Consider the following 12936-nt stretch of genomic DNA (forward strand, 5'->3'; position numbering starts at 1 on the left):
GCAACGTTAATCTACCAGGGACAGAAGAGTAGGTGCCTGATTCTGAGAGTGGGGTGGGGATTGACCGGGAAGGGGGACAAAGAAACCTTGTGGGGGACTTAGAGTCTTTTATATCTTGATTAAAGTGTCAGTTACAAGGGTGTATACATTTGCGCCAAATAATAGTTATAGATTTGTGTTTTGCTGCCCATGAATAATATTCATGAGTATGAGTACTATCAATAAAGTACTATTATCCAAATAAATGAATGAGTGAATGCTAAACTAATGAATATATAGCATCAATTTTAAAATATTTGCCGATTGAACTACTACTATTACTACTGTTCTTATTACTACTACTACTATTGTTACCACTAGTGTTTTTCTATTTAGTCATTGTTGTTTAGTTGTGTCCAACTCTTTTGCAACCCCATGGACTGTAGCCCACCAGGCTCCTCTCTCTATGGGATTTCCCAGACAAGAATATTGGAGTGGTTGCCATTTCCTTCTCCAGGGGATCTTCCCCACCCAGGGATCAAACCCACATCCCCTGCATTGGCATGCATATTCTTTACCACTGAGCCATCTGGGGAAACTGAACACAAAATGGCTATGTCATATCTGTAAATGTGGTGGACTTAAGGGTAAAAAAGAAAAAAAAAGTAAGGTGAGTTCTAGAGACTCACTGTGGTGGAATCCAGGCTCATTTCTTTGCTGGCTCTAGAATTTAGGCGAGTCTGACTAAGTTCCCTAATCTTCATCTCCATTTTAATACATGGGTATTAATTGTACCTCCCATAGTTCAGTAGGAATCAAAACACTTGTAAGATAATCTATCATATACGTCACCCCCAATCTCCCAATTCACCCCACCCCTTCTCCCCCATGCCCACATGTCCCTTTTCTATGTCTCTATTCCTTCCCTGCAAATAGGTTCATCTGAAGTATGTCCCAATGAAAAAAATAAAGGTAACTTACCATATACATTGGAGAAGGAAATGGCAACCCACTCCAGTACTCTTGCCTGGAAAATCCCATGGACGGAGGAGCCTGGTGGGCTACAGTCCGTGGCATTGCAAAGAGTCAGACACAACTGAGCGACTTCACTTCACTATCATATATTAAACAATAACATGTTATCTACACTTTTTATTTTCATCATTAAAATTCTTGCTAATTTTTGGCAGGCTGTGTTGAAAGTGAAGTTTTAACTTACTTTTGAAATTATACTTTTAGTCTTGCTAAAGTACTTTTTAATGTTTTTTACTCAAGACATAAAAACTCACTTTCATATTAATTCATTTTATCTTTAAATTGCCATTTATGGTTAATTACTCTGGTAACTGGTTGGCTTTTCTGAAGGTTATTGTTACTACAATCAGCAGGATTAATATAATCTCCTAGGAAATTAAATCCTTCTTGTAGTAAAACATAAGCTTCTTGAGAGCAGATACAGAGCGGTCTATATCCATGACTACAGACGTGTGTGACGTACACAGCCTAACATATAGCAAAGCTTAATAAATATTTGTTGAATACATAAATTAATATATCTGGTAAACAAAAACTTATTCCTTAGATCTGAATATGCCCAAACATGTCCAAACTTTGTGAAAATCCAGCAGGCTGCAATTTCAAAAGTCTACTAGTATGTATATATATTTCATGGAATGCACCAAGATTTTCTAATATAGAAGCCTGAATATATGATAGACTTTGTTTCCAGGAAAGCATTTTGCACCTAGGTTGTAAATGATTTTCTTTGGCTGTATGGGATTTTAGAGGCTCACAAGATGCAGCAGGCTTGTTTTGGCATGACTGGGGGTGACAGGAGAGATGCAAGTAGGATGGAAGAAATCTGTTAGATAGAAAGCAAAAAAACCCCAAAACTTTCTTACTAGTGGCAGCAGGCCAAAAAGGGTGTTGGACCAATTTCTGGGCTCCTGCGAATTTCTGTGAAGTTTGTCAGATTATTTTTCCACAAGTGTTGTAGTTGTTTGAATGGAACTCAAAACCAAAACCACCCAATCTCCCTTCTGACACCTTTGCTTTTCTTTAATTCTTTCCCTATTTTGATGTTAATGGCATGGCATCCTATCCAGTGCTTTACTTCTAATCAGATGATAAAAGCCAGACTTAAAATACAGCCACTGATTAAAATGGAAGAGTTCTGGATTAAATATCCTGTCAAAATAAGCAAAATTGAAATGTTAATTCTGTAGGAGCATTTAGACCAGGGAGTCATGGGGAAAATAGACTGAGTTGCGAGATGTGTTAAAATAAGAAAATGTTTATGTTCACTGACTAGAAAATAGAATGCAAGGGAAAGTTCATGTAAAGTAGTTTTATAGAACAAATATTTGTGAGATTCATTTTTATTCTATAAATGGTGAAAAATAATTATAGAATCAGATTTTGTCTGTACCTATCTGCCTGGTTTTTCATTCAGAGAAGTAGTGCCTGCCCACCCCCAGTAGTATTTGAGAATGTGTGGGGGTGTTCACTACTTAAAAAAATGAGGCACTACTGGGATTGATGCACATATATATGTTTTTTATATTTTACATATCATACATTATATATTATAGCATGTTTTATATGTTTAACTCAATGTTATCTTATTTATAAATATGTATATATTATATGTTTTATATATGCATAAACTATCCTTTGGAAATACTAATATTCTTCTGGAGAGATATGGTATTATGGGAAACACTATTATGCATAACTTTGAAAATGATATTGAATAGAATCACAGTTCATTCGCTCAGTCGTGTCCAACCCTTTGCACCATGGACTGCAGCATGCCAGGCCTCCCTGTCCAACACCAACTTCCGAAGTTTACCCAAACTCATATCCATTGAGTTGGTGATGCTATCCAACCATCTCACCCTCTGTCATCCCCTTCTCCTCCCACCTTCAATCTTTCCCAGCATCAGGGTCTTTTCAAATGATTCCGTTCTTTGCATCAGATGGCAAAAGTACTGGAATTTCAGCATCAGCATCAGTCCTTCCAGTGAATATTCATGACTGATTTTCTTTTGGATGGACTGGTTGGCTCTCCTTGGAGTCCAAGGGACTCTCAAGAGTCTTCTCCAACACCACAGTTCAAAAGCATCAGTTCTTCAGTGCTCAGCTTTCTTTATAGTCCAACTCTCACATTGATAGATAACTACTGGAAAAACCATAGCTTTGACTAGATGGACCTTTGTTGGCAAAGTAATGTCTCTGCTTTTTAATATGCTGCTTGTTCATAACTTTTCCTCCAAGGAGTAAGTGTCTTTTAATTTCATGGCTGCAGTCACCATCTGCAGTGATTTTGGAGCCCCCCAAAAATAAAGTCTGTCACTGTTTCCCTATCTATTTGCCATGAAGTGATGGGACCGGATGCCATGATCTTAGTTTTCTGAATGTTGAGCTTTAAGCCAAATTTTTCACTCTCCTCTTTCACTTTTATCAAGAGGCTCTTTAGTTCTTCTTCACTTTCTGCCATCAGGGTGGTGTCATCTGCATATCTGAGGTTATTGATACATCTTGATAAATGTTGGACTGGATGAAGCACAAGCTGAAATCAAGATTGCTGGGAGAAATATCAATAAGTTCAGATAGAAGCACAGTGAAACTAGCAAACAACCCAAACCTAAAGTCATTCTACAAAACAACTGACATGTCTTCTTTCAAAATATCAATTTAATGAAAGGCAGTGAAAAACAAGGACTGATGCAGATTGAGAGAGAATAAAAAAACTTATCAACTACATGAAATGAGCTGGATTTTGGACTATTTGAACAAAATACAATATTGGGACAATTGGCAAAAATTGAATTTGGACTGTGTATAAATAATAGTATTGTAACAATGCCAAGTTTCTTAAATTTGATCGTTGTTTCATGATGGTGTAAGAAAATGTCCTTGTTCTTGAAAATGCATGCTGAAGTATATAAATGTGAAGAGTCATGGAGAATGCAGCTCTCAAATCGTTCAACACATCAAACAGAAGAAGAATAAATATATGATAAATGTGTGTCCACATTGGTGCTGCTAGCCATATCCATATGCATATCTATAGCTCTACACAGAGAAATAACAATTTCAACTCTAGGTGAAAGGTTGGTGATAATTCATTGTACTTTTCTTGCAACCTGAGCATTTTTTAATAAAGACTTTTTGTTCTGCTTCAAGATGGTGGAGTAGAAGGACATGCATTCATCTCCTCCTATAAGAGCACCAAAATCACAACTCACTGTTGAACAACCACTAACAGAAGGATACTGGAACCCATCAAAGGAAAAAAAAAAACACCCTGTGTCCAAAGACAAAGAAGAAGCCACAACAAGATGATGGTAGGAGGGGTACAATCATGATAAAATCAAATCCCATACCCACTAGGTGGGTGACCTACAAACTAGAGAATGATAATACCAAATAAGTATTCTCACTGTTGTGAATGTTCTGAATCCCAGAGTTTCCCAGCGTGGGAATCTGGCAAAGGGACTGGGGATCCCCAGGGAATCTGACCTTGAAGGACATTGGGGTTTGATTACAGAACTTCCACAGGACTGGAGGAAACAGACTCCACTCTTGGAGGGCACAAACAAATTCTTGCATGCACCAAGACCCAGAGGAAAGGAACAGTGGCCCCACAGGAGACTGAACAAGACCTATCAGCTAGTGTTGGAGGGTCTCTTGTGGAAGTGTGTATTCGTCTTAACACAGGGAAAGGGGCACTGGCAGCAGCAATCCTGGAGGGTGCCCCATTGGCATAAGTCCTCTTGGAGGTCACCATTAACCCTAACATAGACTCTGTAGACCTCAGGGCTGCATTGCTTCAGGTCAAACAATCAACAGGGAGGGAACACAACCTTACTCATCAGCAAATAATTTGATTAAAGCTTCACTGAGCACAATCCTGCCCACCAGAGCAAGACCCAGTTTTTCCCACTGCAAGTCTCTCCCATCAGGAAGCTTACAAAAGAAGCTTAGACTCATCCACCAGAGGGTAGACTTAAGAAGCAAGAAGGACCAAAGTCCCACAGTGGCTAGAATGAAAACCACATCACAGAAAGTTTAATCAGGATGAAAAAGCAGAGGGTTATGTCCCAATGAAGAGACAAGATAAAACACCAGAAAGACAACTAAATGAAGGCAAACTTCCAGAAAAATAATTCAGAATAATGATAATGAAGATGACCCAGGATCTTGGAAACAGAATGGAAAAGATACAAGAAATGTTTACTAAAGACTTGGAAGAACTAAAGAACAAACAACCAGAGATAAACAATACACTAGAAGGACTCAGCAGCAGAATAATTGAGGCAGAAGAACAGGTAAGTGACTGGGAGGACAAAATTGTGGAAATCACTGACACAATAGACTATAGAAAGAAGAATGAAAAAAAAGAAAAGAAATGAAAACAGCCTAAGAGACCTCTGGGACAACACTAATATGCACTAACGTTTGCATTATAGGGGTTCCAGAAGAAGAGAGAAAGGACCCACAAAAATGTTTAAAGAGATAATAGCTGAAAACTTCCCTAAGATGGGAAAGGAAATAGTTAACCAAGTCCAGGAAGTGCAGAGTCCCAGGCAGATAAATCCAAGGAGGAACACACTGAGATACATAGCAATCAAACTGATAAAAATCAAAGACAAAGATAAAATAGTAAAAGCAAAAAGGGAAGACCACGAATAACATGCAAGGAAGCTCCCATAAGGTTATCAGCTGATTTTCCCATAGAAAGTCTACAAGCCGAAAGGAATGGCATGATATATTTAAAGTGATGAAAAGGAAACCTACAACCAATAATACTCTACCCAGCAAGACTCTCATTTGTATTTGATGAAATCAAAAACTTTCCAGACGAGCAAGTTAGGAGAATTCAGCACCACCAAGCCAACTTTACAACAAATGCTAAAGGAACTTCTTTAGGCAGGAAACACAACAGAAGGAAAAAACCTACAAGAAATAAACCAGAAACAATTAAGAAAATGATATCAATAGTTACCTAATGGATTAAATGTAACAACCAAAAGCTATAGACTGGCTGGGCAGATGAAAATACGTCCCTGTATGCACTTCCACTTACCACATTACTCTATATAATCCCCCAAATTGTATGTAATTATTTTATCAGTTCAGTTCAGTCGCTCAGTTGTGTCCGACTCTGCAACCCCATGAACAGCAGCATGCCAGGCCTCCCTATCCATCACCAACTCCCAGAGTCCACCCAAACCCATGTTCATTGAGTTGGTGATGCCATCCAACCATCTCATCCTCTGTTGTCCCCTTCTCCTCCTGCTTTCAGTCTTTCCCAGCATCAGGGTCTTTTCAAGTGAGTCAGCTCTTCGCATCAGGTGGCCAAAGCATTGGAGTTTCAGCTTCAACATCAGTACTTCCAATGAACACCCAGGACTGATCTCCTTTAGGACGGACTGGTTGGATCTCCTTGCAGTCCAACGGACTCTCAAGAGTCTTCTCCAACACCACAGTTCAAAAGCATCAATTCTTCAGCACTCAGCTGTCTTTAGAGTCCAACTTTCACATGCATACATGACCACTGAAGAAACCATAGCTTTGACTAGACGGACCTTTGTTGACAAAGTAAGGTCTCTGCTTTTTAATATGCTGTCTAGGTTGGTCATAACTTTCCCTCCAAGGAGTAAGCGTCTTTTAATTTCATGGCTGCAGTCACCATCTGCAGTGATTTTGGAGCCCAGAAAAATAAAGTCAGCCATGGTTTCCACTCTTTCCCCATCTATTTGCCATGAAGTGATGGGACCGGATGCCATGATCTAGTTTTCTGAATGTTGAGCTTTAAGCCAAATTTTTCACTCTCCTCTTTCACTTTCATCAAGAGGCTCTTTAGTTCTTCTTCTCTTTCTGCCATAAGGGTGGTGTCATCTGCATATCTGAGGTTATTGATATTTCTCCCTGCAATCTTGATTCCAGCTTGTGCTTCATCCAGCCCAGCATTTCTCATGATGTACTCTGCATATAAGTTAAATAAGCAGGGTGACAATATACAACCTTGACATACTAATTTGCTATTTGGAACTAGCCTGTTGTTCTATGTCCAGTTCTTACTGTTGCTTCCTGACCTGCATACAGATTTCTCAAGAGGCAGGTCAGGTGGTCTGGTATTCCCATCTCCTTCAGAATTTTCCAGTTTATTGTGATCCACACAATCAAAGGCTTTGGCATAGTCAATAAAGCAGAAATAGAAGTTTTTCTGGAACTCTCTTGCTTTTTCGGTGATCCAGTGGATGTTGGCAATTTGATCTTTGGTTCTTCTGCCTTTTCTAAAACCAGCTTGAACATCTGGAAGATTGTGGTTTACGTATTGCTGAAGCCTGGCTTGGAGAATTTTAAGCATCACTTTACTAGCGTGTGAGATGAGTGCTATTGTGTGGTAGTTTGAGCATTCTTTGGCATTTCCTTTCTTTGGGATTGGAATGAAAACTGACCTTTTCCAGTCCTGTGGCCACTGCTGAGTTTTCCAAATTTCATGTTTCCATTATGACTTGTGATTGTAATTTAAAAAAAAAAAATTTTTTTCCTGGCTGTTGAATGTGAAAACTGATAAACATCTTTTACTATTGTGATTATGCAACTATTTTTCACTAATAGCGTTGTTTCATGATTGATCAACAGAAAATAATAGAATTCTGTATCACTAAAGCTACTATTTAATAGAAAAACCTGTAGTCATTTTTTAAAATCCAGATGTATATTAGAATTATCTTGGAGCCTTTTAAAAAACATAAATGCCTAGGTATTACATTTTTTTCTCCAAAGTTCCAGGTCTATTTCTAGTGAACAGCCATGATTAAAATCAACTGCACTATTTGATGATCTTTCACTTTTATCTGGTTTGTTTCAGTTTTTCTGTTCATTTTCAGTGTTCCCATTTCATTTAGTTTATGTTTTTCAATTTTTTCATCTCTTTTTGTTTTTGAAGTTCTTTCTGAAGCCTTTATCAAGTATAGTAGGGAAGCTTTTGTATACATATATACCAAGTGGCAGTAATAATAAAGAACATACTAGCCAATGCAGGTTGCATAAGAGACACAGATTTGATCTCTGGGTCAGGAGGATCCCCTGGGAAGGAAATTGCAATCCACTTCAGTATCTTGCCTGGAGAATCTCATAGACAGAAGGGCCTGGTGGGCTACAGTCCATAGGATTGCAAAGAGTTGGACATGACTAAAGCAACTCAAGTGAAGTTAAGTGTTAGTTGTTCAGTTTCTCCAACTCTTTGTGACTCCATGGACTGTAGCCAACCAGGCTCCTCTGTCCATGGGATTTTCCAGGCAAGGATACTGCAGTGGGTTGCCATTTCCTTCTCTAGGGGATCTTCCCAACCCAGGGATCAAACTCAGGTCCCCTGGACTATCAGCAGATTCTTTACTGACTGAGCTACAAGGGAAGCCTTATATAAATCATATGTGTAATATAATATGTATATTTTAGAAAACATGAAATTTGCCTAGGTAAAAATTTATGACATCTTGATTCCACTTGTTTGACTTAGTGTGAATAGAATGCTAGACTTCTTATTTATATTCATTCAAAACTTTGATATAGTTCCAAGTATTTTGGCGTCTAGTATTACTGCTAGAAGTCTAGAAAGTTTATTATCTCAGTGCTAAAAAAATTGAATGAAGCTTGAAACTCCTAATCCAATTCTGAGAATATAAAGAAATACTATGTTGTTAAAAAAAAAAAAAAGTAAAGTAATGGGATATAAAAAGAAAAGGAAGTATGAAATTTTTAAAAAATATTTTTTAGAGGAATAAAATTGGGAAAAAGCAGCTTTGATTAAAGGCTGTTGGGATACCTAAAGTGTAAATATACTTCTGAAAAGGGACAGTTACAATGTTATCTGTGACACGTGATGATTTTAATTAAATAGACTTTTGGAATGTACTGTTAACTAGAGCAGTGATATCTTTGAGACTCAGGGAAGTGATTCACTGTTTAAAAAAAATTTTTATATGTCTATATGGCATTTTCATATATCATTAAAATTCAATTTAAAAATAATAAATATGGTGGTCTTCCACTTTAACCGAAATAACAACAGCTTGTTTGAGTTTTTCAGTTTCTAAAATGCTGTTGGGAATCATGTAGCCAATTAAACCAATCCAGATTATTGAGTGGGGTTGAATTTAAGTTGGAATCAACTTGCTATTTGTGTAGTAGATACAACAAGACATTCTGAATACATTTTGGTTCATGATCAGCATATTACTGTTTTGTGGTTAATATGAGGAAAAGAGTTCTAAGAACAATTTATTTTGTATCACAATCTCTCCCTGTCTGTCTCTCTCTCTGAATTTGTACTCATGTGAACCTACCTATGCTCTTTGTTTTTATGTAGTGGTAAAAGTATATTGACAGTGTTACTGTCACTTCATGCTTTTTGTTTCTTACAGGAGCACATATACCACTGTGACCCCTGGCTGTGCCCCTGAGATGTGGTAGCCCTTGCAGTGAAGGGTAATTGGCAGTAGAACACACTTTGTTCTGTACAGTGTTAAAAAATGAACCCCTTGTTTGGCCAACCTTCATGAACTTCCGTTTACTTCAGTGGTAAGTAAAACATTTGTGTAAGAAAGAAATATTGTCTTCAATGGGAAATGCATTCCATGTGTGCTATATTTCATATTATGACAGATTTTTCTTGAGCCTATACTATTCACTATGTGAATACATGACTTTTTCAAGGATCGGTATTTTGAAGCAATCATTATCTGCATTTGTGAGAATAGCTAATAAAATATTAAATATTTTTATGGTTAAGTACCATTTTTAACTCTTGTTCACAGTAAAAGACTCCCACTTTTTATAAGAAACGAACTTGAGCAATTTCCTTTCAAATAAAGAAAAAAATCTATTTTTAAGAAGCACAGGAACAGGGGAATAAAGATGGAAGATGCAGGAGAGAGTCAGTGTTCATATTCTGTCTCATTAATCTGGTCAGTTCTTCTTCACTTAGTCTTTCCACTTTAATCTTGCCTTACTCAGCAAATGATGTCACAAGGTCCAAACTTTCAGAGGAATATGCTAATGTTATCTCCAAGTGGTCTGACGTGATTATCATTTGGAGAACGTTTGAGCATAGGGCAGAATCCTGGAGACCAATTTTGGCAAAGAGGATAGAAGTTTTCTATTAACAGAAGTTTTCTGGTAACAGATGTCCCAGAGAAGGGGTAAGCTGAAGGGTCAGGATGGCATTGATTAGTTGATAATAGAAACAGAATTTATGAAGGAAGAATAAAAGCAGGAAATGAATGGACTCATTCTGATACCATAAAGAAATGTGTGGACTCTGCTATCAGAAATGCATGAGTGTGCATGCATGTGCCAATTTTAAGAGTCTAGATCTGTGAGGACTGTTCATGGACCCCATGTTTGGAATCTCAGCAGGTGACAGTGCCATGTATTTACAGAGGTCTCTAGCCTATCTATCTCCTAGCCTTTCTTTCTTAAGAAGCACCAGTGTCTTCCCAGTCATTGTACGAAGTTAACCTCTAGCCCTTTGAGACTTTATTAAGTACAGTAATTCCATTGCCCTAAACATAAGCCCTTTGACACATCCCTTGACAGTAATCCATTCCTTGCAGAGCTTAGGGGCCTGAGCAGCCACGGAATGTTTTCATTATAGACCTCTGGGCTTCCTCTTGTCTGGAGCTTTAAGTACTGATGTTCAGTCACTTAACAAAGTCCACATTGTGATCCCTAGCTAAGTTTGCAAAGAGGGAGTACAGTGTCCTGGGCTTACAGTTGGTTGTATCCAAGGGATCTTGGATTTAATATGTTCCCTTCTCCTTTTCCCTGATACTTCCTTTCATTTTCGATTTCACTTTCACTTCTCATTTTCAATTCCCCCATTCCCACTAAAACATTCTAAGCTTATTTTCTAAATTGTTTCAATATAAGGTCAGAAATTGGAATTTCATTGTCCAGAGGGAGCCCAGCATTTGTGAGGGTATTCAACTGTTATGAGAGGTAAGTGACTAGTGTTACAGATTCTATGTGATTCTCCAAGAGCATCTTCCATCTTCTTCCCTGGATTTTAACAATTCTTGTGCTCAGAGATATGCCATTCAAAGTGTAGCCCAGAACCAGGGCAGTACAGGCATCCACTGGAAGGTTATTACAAATGTAAAATCTTGGGTTATGCCTCAGACCAGCCAAATCAGAATCTGCTCCTTAATAAAATCCAAAAATGATTCTCATGCATTTTAGAGTTTGGGAAGCTCTGGTCAAAAAAGATTTAGTCAGTCAATGGTTCTGAATTACTAAGCCTATTAAGTAGGAATCTGACTAGCACATTTTTCTACCACAAAAATAGCCACATGGCTCAGCATTAAAAATTATTCAGATAAATGAGCTTCTTTCCACCAAAATTTATTTGGATAGCTATATTGTATTTTTTGTGTCAAATTGTTAGTAAGTCAAGTATAATTTATCCCTTAGCCATAAATCTTTAAGAAATGAGGATCTGAAAAATCAAATTTTAAGATAAGTTCTGAGGTACATTGGGTCATGATGGGTACCTGCACTATCTTTGGTGCTTCATATATTTATTCTAAACAAAAACAACCTGACAGGAGTATCATGCACCATATTTCTCAAGTAAAAAACAGGAGTCCCACTGAGACAATGTATACAGTCACAGCACCACATGCAGAGAGCTCGCACTCAGGGTTACCTCCTATGAACTTCTTCCTCTTTCCACCATTTTACATAAAAGACAATTCCAAAAGTTGAGAAGACTTAATTCTAAGCCATTATCTAGAGCCAGTTTCTCAATCTCAGTGCTATTAACTTTTGAGACTAGAGAATTCATCGTTGTGGGGGCTGTCCTGTGGCATGAACCCATTGTAGGATGTTTGGCAGCACCCTTGACTTCTACCCACAAGATGCCAGCAGCAAGTTGCCCTCTTCTCACTGCACCTGATCTTCCCTGCCCCTGCCACCTAACTCTTCCACCCTGTCTATTGCTCTGCCCTCCCCTCCACACTCCACCCCCACTCCCCACCCCCACATGTGGAATCTAAAAATATCTCCAGACAACCCGATGTGGCCGCTGGGGGCAAAATCACCTCTAGTTGTGCACCACTGGTCTAGAAATATATGTCCTTCTATTTATTCTTAGTTTTAATCTGATTTTCTCTATCATGTAACTCTTTTTTATGAGACCGACTCATTCTGGTTAATTAAAGATTCCAGGTAAGGAAGGCTTTAAACTTTCCACAGTTGATGCCAGCTTGTTTTCTCTACTTTCTCAGTCTTCCATACTTTAACAAAATGACATTCAGCTTCTGCTTGATTATCCTAACAGGTGTGCTCACAGTTTATGAGTATTTTTATTCTTCCATGGTTGCATTATAAGCACTTCCTGTAGGAAGGTAGAGATGCCATGCAAAGGAAGCAGATCAGTCTAGTAGATGAACATGCAGGCCTTCTAGCCCAACGCTTCTGTACACTTCTTATCTGTGTGATCTTGGGTAAGTTACCTCCACTTTGCTTTCTCTGTGAAATGGATTCCTACCTGATAGGGTTATTGTGAGAATTGAATGAAATGTTCCAGTGTTACTTGAACAGTGTCTAACACAGAGAATGTCAAAAAATGTTTGTTACTATTATTCCTTTGGGCATTATTTATACCTCAGGGTCTTGTCAGGAACAGAAGAAGGGCCAGGCTCTCACTCATAAACACATACTCTGTTGTTTTGAAATTTTAGTCAGAGCAAAGTTTTAGCCTATATTTTACATATTTAAATTGTGTAACATTTCTACCATAGATTATTTCTACCACAGACTTTTCCACATAGGAGGTGAGAATATCACTGAAATACTGTGAGCTGTTTGTTAACGTTGGCTACTCTTCATTAATTCATAAAAACTTAAAACATGAACAAAACTGATCAGTGTGAGAAAGGG

This window comes from Cervus canadensis, chromosome 10 (genome assembly GCF_019320065.1).
Source record: "Cervus canadensis isolate Bull #8, Minnesota chromosome 10, ASM1932006v1, whole genome shotgun sequence".
Taxonomy (NCBI): Eukaryota; Metazoa; Chordata; class Mammalia; order Artiodactyla; family Cervidae; genus Cervus; species Cervus canadensis.